The 7,917-nt window shown below is 29.9% G+C and overlaps 1 long non-coding RNA gene across 1 annotated transcript; it reads left to right on the top strand.

The window, feature by feature from the left end:
- Nucleotides 1-5,664: 5,664 nt before the first annotated feature.
- Nucleotides 5,665-6,802, top strand: LOC113785747 (uncharacterized). Its single transcript, XR_003471883.2, has 3 exons — nt 5,665-5,825; nt 5,912-6,019; nt 6,568-6,802. It is a non-coding gene; the product is annotated as an uncharacterized lncRNA (long non-coding RNA).
- The last annotated feature ends 1,115 nt before the right edge of the window (nt 6,803-7,917 follow it).

Here is a 7,917-nt window from a genome sequence, read left to right as displayed (position 1 = left end):
GTTTCACTCCAATTTTAATTGTTGGCAAGCTTTATTTGAAGCTCTATGACTCACATCAATATCAATAAAAATAATTTTAAATTGTAATACTGTAATAAATTTAAAAATATAACAATTATGATAATACAAAATTGTTGTAATATACTATAATAAATTTAACAATACTAAGAACAAACCACTAAAAATATTGAATTTCATCAATTGATTGAATTGAGAATTAAATTTTACAATGAAGTGAATTATGTTTTATATAACATGCATGATTTAGTACAAACTAACTCAAACTAGCTTGCACAATCTCTAACTAACTCATATAACTAACTAACTGTCAAAACTAAGTAACTGACTATTTTACAACGCAATGGAAATGATAGTGGAGAAGGCTTGAGTGGGAAGAGCCTTAGTAAAGATCTCAACTAATTGATGTTGAGTTTTGACATGAATGAGTTTTAGCAAGTTTGACTGAACCAATTCTCGTATAAAATGGTAGCCGATGTCGATATCTTTAGAACGTTCATGGTGGGCATGATTAGAGGCAAGATGGATAATAGATTTGTTGTCACAAAAAACCATAACTGAAGTTGGAGAGACTTCAAAGTGAACAAGTAAATGTCGCAACCAAACAAATTCACTAGCAGTAGAAGACAATGCCCTATACTTAGCTGCAACAGAAGATTTAGAGACTGTAAGTTGTTTTTTTTTTTTTTTTGCCTTCCAAGAAGCTAAAGCATCACCAATGAAGAGGCAAAAACCAGTAGTGGATCTTCTAGTATCCACAATGCTGCCCCAATTAGCATCAACATAAGTTGAAAGTGCAAGAGAATTAGTTGAAGGAAAAAAAAGACCTTGACCTGGTGCTGATTTAAGGTATTGCAAAAGATGGTGAACCGCAAGGAGATGAGGTCGTCGTGGCTGTTGCATATATTGGCTAAGTTTATGAGCAGCAAAGCTTATATCATGTGAGATATAGTCAAGTACATGACTTTGCCAATGAGTCATCGGTAAAGTGATGGATCAGAAATAAGAGTACCGTCAGTGGTTGAAATTTTAACATTGAGATCCATTGGGAGTGAGACAGGTTTGTAGCCCAAACAACTAGTATACTCAAGCAATTTAAGAGTATACTTACGCTGAGAAAGTGATATTCCATTGTTGGACTTAGCAATTTCCATGCCTCGGAAATACTTTAAGTTCCCAAGAACTTTTATTTTGAACAATAATTGAAGGAGGACTTGAGTCTCGGAAATTTTAGTGGAATTTGGGCATGCCAGCATAATATCATCTATGTAAACAAGTAGAATGATCAGAGAGGGACCTGGACTAGAAGTAAATAAGGAATAATTGTTTCTAGACTAAGCAAAATCATGAGCAAGCAAGGTGGTGGAGAATTTGCAAAACCATTATCGCGATGCTTGTTTGAGGCCATACAGGGATTGGGTCAGCTTGCAAACCAAACCTTTTTTAGCAGGATGGTAACCCAAAGGAGGAGTCATATAAACCTCTTCAAAAATTTCACCATTAAGGAACGTGTTATTCACATCTAATTGCAACAAATGCCATTTCTTTGTTGCTGCCACCGTGAGTAAAATAGGAACATAAGTGAGCTTGGAAAGAAGGGGAAAAGTATATGTGAAGTCAATACCAGCCTGTTGAGTATAACCCTTGGCTACCAAACAAGCTTTGTGACGATCCCCACTGCCACCAGGTTTGAATTTCACTTTATATACACATTTGTTGCCAATACAATGCTTACTAGGTGGAAGGGAAACATAGACCAAGTTTTGTTGGCCTCCAAGGCTTTGATTTCTTCACTCGTAGCTTGTCTCCATTCAGGGCTAGACACTCCCTGATGGAAAAATTTAGGTTCAGAAATAGCTGATATTGCACATATCAAAGATTTGTAAGATGGGTTGAGATGCGTATAAGAACAAAACTATTGAATGGGATATAATGGTGATTGAGATGTCATACATAGTCATTTAAGTAAGTGGGTAAACAACTATTTCTAGTAGATCTACGCAATGTAGAAATATCATGGGAAAGAATATCTGGGTTATCTGGAGGATTTAGGTCGTCTAATGGGTGTTGAATATTTGGCTCAGACAGGGGATCATAAACTGGTGTGTTGTGTTCAGGAATGGGAGTGGCAATCACGAAATCATGAAATGGATCTTGTGAGATAGATGTATTAGGTAAGTCATGAAATGGGAAAGTGGTCTCATGAAAACTGACATCCCTTGAGATGAAAAACTTCAGAGTTTGAATGCTGAATAATCTATAAGCTTTATAGCCATGAGGGTAACCAACAAAGACAGTGGGAACAACTCTTGCAGTGAACTTGTTGAGGTTGGATGGCAATGTGGCTGCATAGGCAAACAGGCAAAATACCATAAATAGTTGTAATCCGGACCCTTACCATATACAACCTGATAAGGAGATCTGTCCTTGAGAATTGGAGAGGGCAATATGTTGATCCAGAAGGCTGCAATAGCAACACATTCTCCCCAAAAAGTAATTGGTTCCTAGGACTGAAAAATCAATGCACGAGCAACATTCAACAAATGTTGGTGTTTGAGTTATGACAGAATTCTATTTTGGCCTTTCAACACAGGAAAACTAATGCAAGGTGCCTTGGTTTTGTAGAAATTGGGTGAGGGATAATACCTTGGCATTGTCAGATCGAAGGCATTTAATAGTGACACCAAACTAAGTCTTGACCATTGTGAGAAAGTATATTTTTCCATCATAGGTAGGGTGGCCATTAGGACCCCAAATATCACAATGCAACAAAGAAAAAGGAACATCAGAGATGTGATTATAAGAAGGAAAATACAATCGTCTAAATTTAACAAGAGGTCATATTTGACACATAGAAGAAGTAAATTGATTTGCCATTATAAAAGGTATTTTATTGCTTAAAGATCTAAGGATCTTATCAGAAATGTGACCAAATCTAGAGTGCCAAAGTTGGGCATGATAAATTGATTTGGCTTTGATACCATATTGAATTTCATAAATTGATTGAATTGATAATTAAATTTTACAATGAACTCAATTCTGCTTTATATATCATGCAGGATTTAAACTAACTCAAACCAACTTGCACAATCTCTAACTAACTTAGATAAGTAATTAACTGCCACAATTAACTGACTGACTATTTTACAAAGCAATGATATATAATCTAATAAAAAATGCAAAACACAAAAAACAAAATCCAACATTCTCAGTGTGTCTTCAGCTCTATTAGACTACTCTGCATTCATATCTTGAACCTACAAATAAAATTAAAGCAAAGGATAGTAAACAAAGTTAGAACTTTATTAATTTAAATTCATCATTTTCAAGATAATTTTCACATAAAAAGGCAAGAATTAGTCAATTAATTAGCTGAATTTCCACAAGGCAGATATAAATACACATGCATGAACAATTGTATAGTCGAGATGCTTTCAATATTGCAGCACAGAGATACACAAAACTTCAATTACCAATAAAAAATAAACCAACAAATTAAGTGATGAAAACAAATTAAAAACACCCTAATTGTATAGTTGAGATCCATTTGCTTAAAAATAACTTTTCCTTTCTTTATGCACTCTTTTTCATTTATGAATAGTTTTTCTCCTAAATGTTTCAATCAATCGTCAATATGTATAGTTCATAGTTGATTGATGTTCTTCAACACTTACTCGAAATTATGTCTTAACAACTGAAAAATGATATTATGTGCATTGCTATCTAGAGGTCTTCACCACCCCTCTTTTTCGTGCGACCATTATATTTAGTGATTACCACAATTGACTTTTCTTATTAGATATTTGGTTTCTTATTTGTTTATTTGTTGTCTTTTAATATTAATGATTTGACTCAACTAAGGAAGTCACCAATAAGTTACACAATCTAACATTTTCCATAGATACATTGGGGGAGAATTGAGAAGCCATGAATGATGTAATGTTGTGTAAACGACAAAACTTTATATCTAAAGAGTACTCTCCGCCAATGTTTAAGAAGGAATTGAAAGAATAATTCTTGAGATAATATAAAATTTGATGTAATTTTTTACCAACTAATCTGAATATACAAAGTTAGAAATGAAGAAGTAGTAAAAGTTGATTGAAGTGAGAAGATAGTAAAATTATTTTTATGAGAAGCTTTAATAGTAAAATAGTTTTCATGAAGAACTTTTGTGTGTGGCTTCTCAACATATGTATATGATGATGAAAAATATAAATTGAGAAATAAAATGTTGAAGATAAATTGTAGAAGCATATGAAAAAGTCACACAAGAATATAAGTAATGTGACAAAAAAGTGTGTGATGTGTCATTCAATAAAAATTGAGAATTTATTATAATATATTATAATAGATAGATTTATGCATTGACTTGTAGCCTATGATGCTTTTTAATTTATACATAAATACATGTTGCTTTCATTGGTACATTATTTCTACAATGATTTAGCCATTGTTGAATACTATAATTGCTCTTTTGTAATCCCTACACATACGAACGGATAAGAAATGAAAGGTTGGTAGCACTAAGTAACTTTTAATTACCATAAAGTTTTATGTGCCTTTCTTACTATGATGAGTTAAAATGAGTTAAAGAAAACAAGACGATGCATGATTTTCTTAGACTACTTGTATCTTGGACAAAAAATTGTACCATCGTTTTTTTAGGGACCATAATTTTTTCTTTTGTTCAATTTATTGCTCTCTATTCTAACCAGTCTCATGACCAGTTTCTAAACAAATTAGGGTACAATAAAAATTTGGGTGTCTAGTTCTATTGTTTTGTAGCTAATCAAATGCACCATATGCAATTAAATCATGAAAAAAATGGTTGATTGGTTGTGATTTCCTTAAATGTTCTAAAAAGTGTTAGTTTTGACAATTTATGTAGATAAGTATTTAAGAATAATGAAAATATCGTAAGTAAATTTGAAGAGCAGATAAACTGTAAGTAAAATAGGTTTATTTGGATTGATGTAAGTTTATTATGATTTGTACAATTGGTATTTATAGAGTATAAATAAGATTTTAAAGTGTAGTTCCTACAATCCATTACTTTTACCGATTATAATTAAGTTCTCATTTCAAATTAATCGACTAATTCAAGTACGTTTTCCTCAAACCTGTGACGATCTTTGAATATGTCTTTCCATTATTTGCATTCCCTTATTTCTATATTGAAGCAGTTTTTTCTTTCTCTCACTAATGTTTGGCTCATATGTAAAAAGGCTCTGTGCGTTAAGGTTGTAGTTCAAATTAATTTGTTTAATTTAAATATATTTTCTAACGGCCCAATGTAGTCGATTCATTTGCAATAAAATTGATAAGTGTCCTTAATAGTGGTCGAAAAATATTTTATTATATTGAATTCAAATAATCTATATTAGAATCAATTTTAACTCAGGTGTAGATCATATTTGGCTTAAGAGACATTTAATAAAAAATTTAATATAGAAATGTTTTTTTTAGTTGAATATATATTCTAATAACTATTTAATTGAAGCATAATGTTGGTTTTGAACCTCATTCTAATATGAAAGAATAGATAAGAAATAAAAAAATTAAAGATATAGTCTAAGGTCAAGTAATCGATTACATGAGTTAAAGTGACAAATTTGATCCTTCGTTGTACTAAAAACCATTCAACTGAAATAAGCATAGCATGAGGTTTTTCACAGTATAAAGTGATCAAACAATTTTGTATTTGTTGCATGCAAAGGTAGAGTAAAAAATGGCTAAAACACTCAAGGTTTTTTATACAATGATCCTTTTTGTGTTCCTATTTATTGGTCTAGTCAATGTTGGTGGTAAGTCAATTCTCATATTTTCATATTCTACAAAACTCTTAATCTTTTTTCGATAACATTTTTTATTCTTATTTTATATATTACAGCTACAGCATGTAAGTCAGACACCGATTGTCGAAATTTCGAGTGCCCTCTTTATCATCATGGATTTTGTATAAGTCGTGTTTGTAGGTGCTTTAAGGTTATAATTATAGGTAAAAAAAAAAATTATATGTTATTTTACAGCCTTTAATTATTTTTATTTGCTCATCATCATAAATGTTGTTTCTCTTATATTTGATTTCTCTATTATGTTTAAGGCTTCAACACTCAATTTTTTAGCTTTGTTCACTTGTGAGTTATATATGTGCGTGTGTGTTTAAGGATATATATATTTTAGTGTTTCATATATCATCTAAGAAACTTAAATTAATTGAATTTAGTTTTTATGAGAAGAAAGTGATTTATTGAGTTTACACTTTCAATTGTTTTCATGAGAGTGCACACTATGAATATATACAATCTAGAGAGGTGTTGCACTTTACATATGGCATATAGCATAACCTCTCAATCCATATTTTCCTAAGTTAACTTTGACCCCACATGAATTTCAAGTAGTGCATGTTTTGGCATTGAAAGTTTATCCATATATATATATGATTCACGAACGTGTGTTAATCTATGTATGACTTTATTCATTTTACATGATGAAAGATAAACTCACATCTTCCTTATGTCTCCTCTATAATATATTTGTATGTAGGTTAAATTCAACATGATCAAGACAAGCAATCAATGGAGGTTTTCTTGTGGAACTGAAGTAATAGAGGCTTGTACTTCACTTTATTTTAAGAATTTTTTTTACTGTCGTTGATTTTGTGCTATGGGTAGAGATCTTTGAACTTCACTATTATCTTTTGAATGAGTTACTCTATTTAATAACTGTTTGTATTGTTTAAGATTTAGTGTTTACACTTGCTTTATTTTTTAGTTTTCAATGTTATGAGTTATAATATTATTGTTTTTATTTATAAAAAAATCATATTTTTGAAACGTAAAAAATTAGTGTTTTTTCACGTTTTAATTTTAATTACTATCTCCATTCTTAATTAAAAAGATTATTTTTCTTCAAATAGTAAGAATACTATCTACATCTTTATTTATAATTTTATTTTTCTACAAATATTAAGAAAAGTAGGTGTTGAATATAAGGTCTCAATTTTTTATGTTGATGTTTTTAAAATAACTTTTATACATGAATATTTTCAATTGGACTTTTTCGTTTATCAACATAAATTAATGGTATTAATAGGGATGTGTTGGAAAAATAATCAAATACAACTATTAATTAGAAAATTTATATTTAATAAAATAAAAATAAAACAAATACACCTATTACTTAGTATGTTGACAAATACAAAATACGTAAATTACTTACATTTATATTTTACCTAAATTTTGTAATATTTTTTTTAGATGACACACTGATGTGGTCTTTAAAAAATTATGGGTATCTTACCAAGACCTATTAAAAGCGGTCATCTAAACTCTATTGACTATAATAAAACTTAAATTTTAAAACAAAATGAATGGAATATATGTGATTGAATTTCATTTTATTTGAATAACTTACAAACAATTTAATAGAAACAACCTAGAATTTTCCTTTATTATTTAAAACACGCACTTGATTTAACAATATCAAGAACAATCCAATAAAAATGCAAGACACAAAGAACAAAATCCAACATTCTCAGTATATCTTCAGCTCTATTAAACCACTTTGCATTCATATCCTGTTTTTGAAATGTGAAAATTTAGTGTTTGTTTACGTTTTAATTTTAATTACTATCTCCATTCTTAATTATAAATTTTTTTTAAGAATACTATCTCGATCCTTATTTACAAGTTTTCATTTTCTTTTCTACATATATTAAGAAAAGTAGGTGAAAAGTAGGTATTGAATATAAGGTGTCATTTTTTTTATGTTGATGTTTATAAAATACGTTTTATACATGAATATTTTAAATTTGACTTTTTCTTTTTCTAACATAAATTAGTAGTATTAATAAGTGGTGTTTGAAAAAAAATAAAATAAATACACCTGTTAACT

The sequence above is a fragment of the Cicer arietinum genome, chromosome 3 (genome assembly GCF_000331145.2).
Source record: "Cicer arietinum cultivar CDC Frontier isolate Library 1 chromosome 3, Cicar.CDCFrontier_v2.0, whole genome shotgun sequence".
NCBI lineage: Eukaryota > Viridiplantae > Streptophyta > Magnoliopsida > Fabales > Fabaceae > Cicer > Cicer arietinum.
This window is presented reverse-complemented; position numbering and strand designations above follow the sequence as displayed.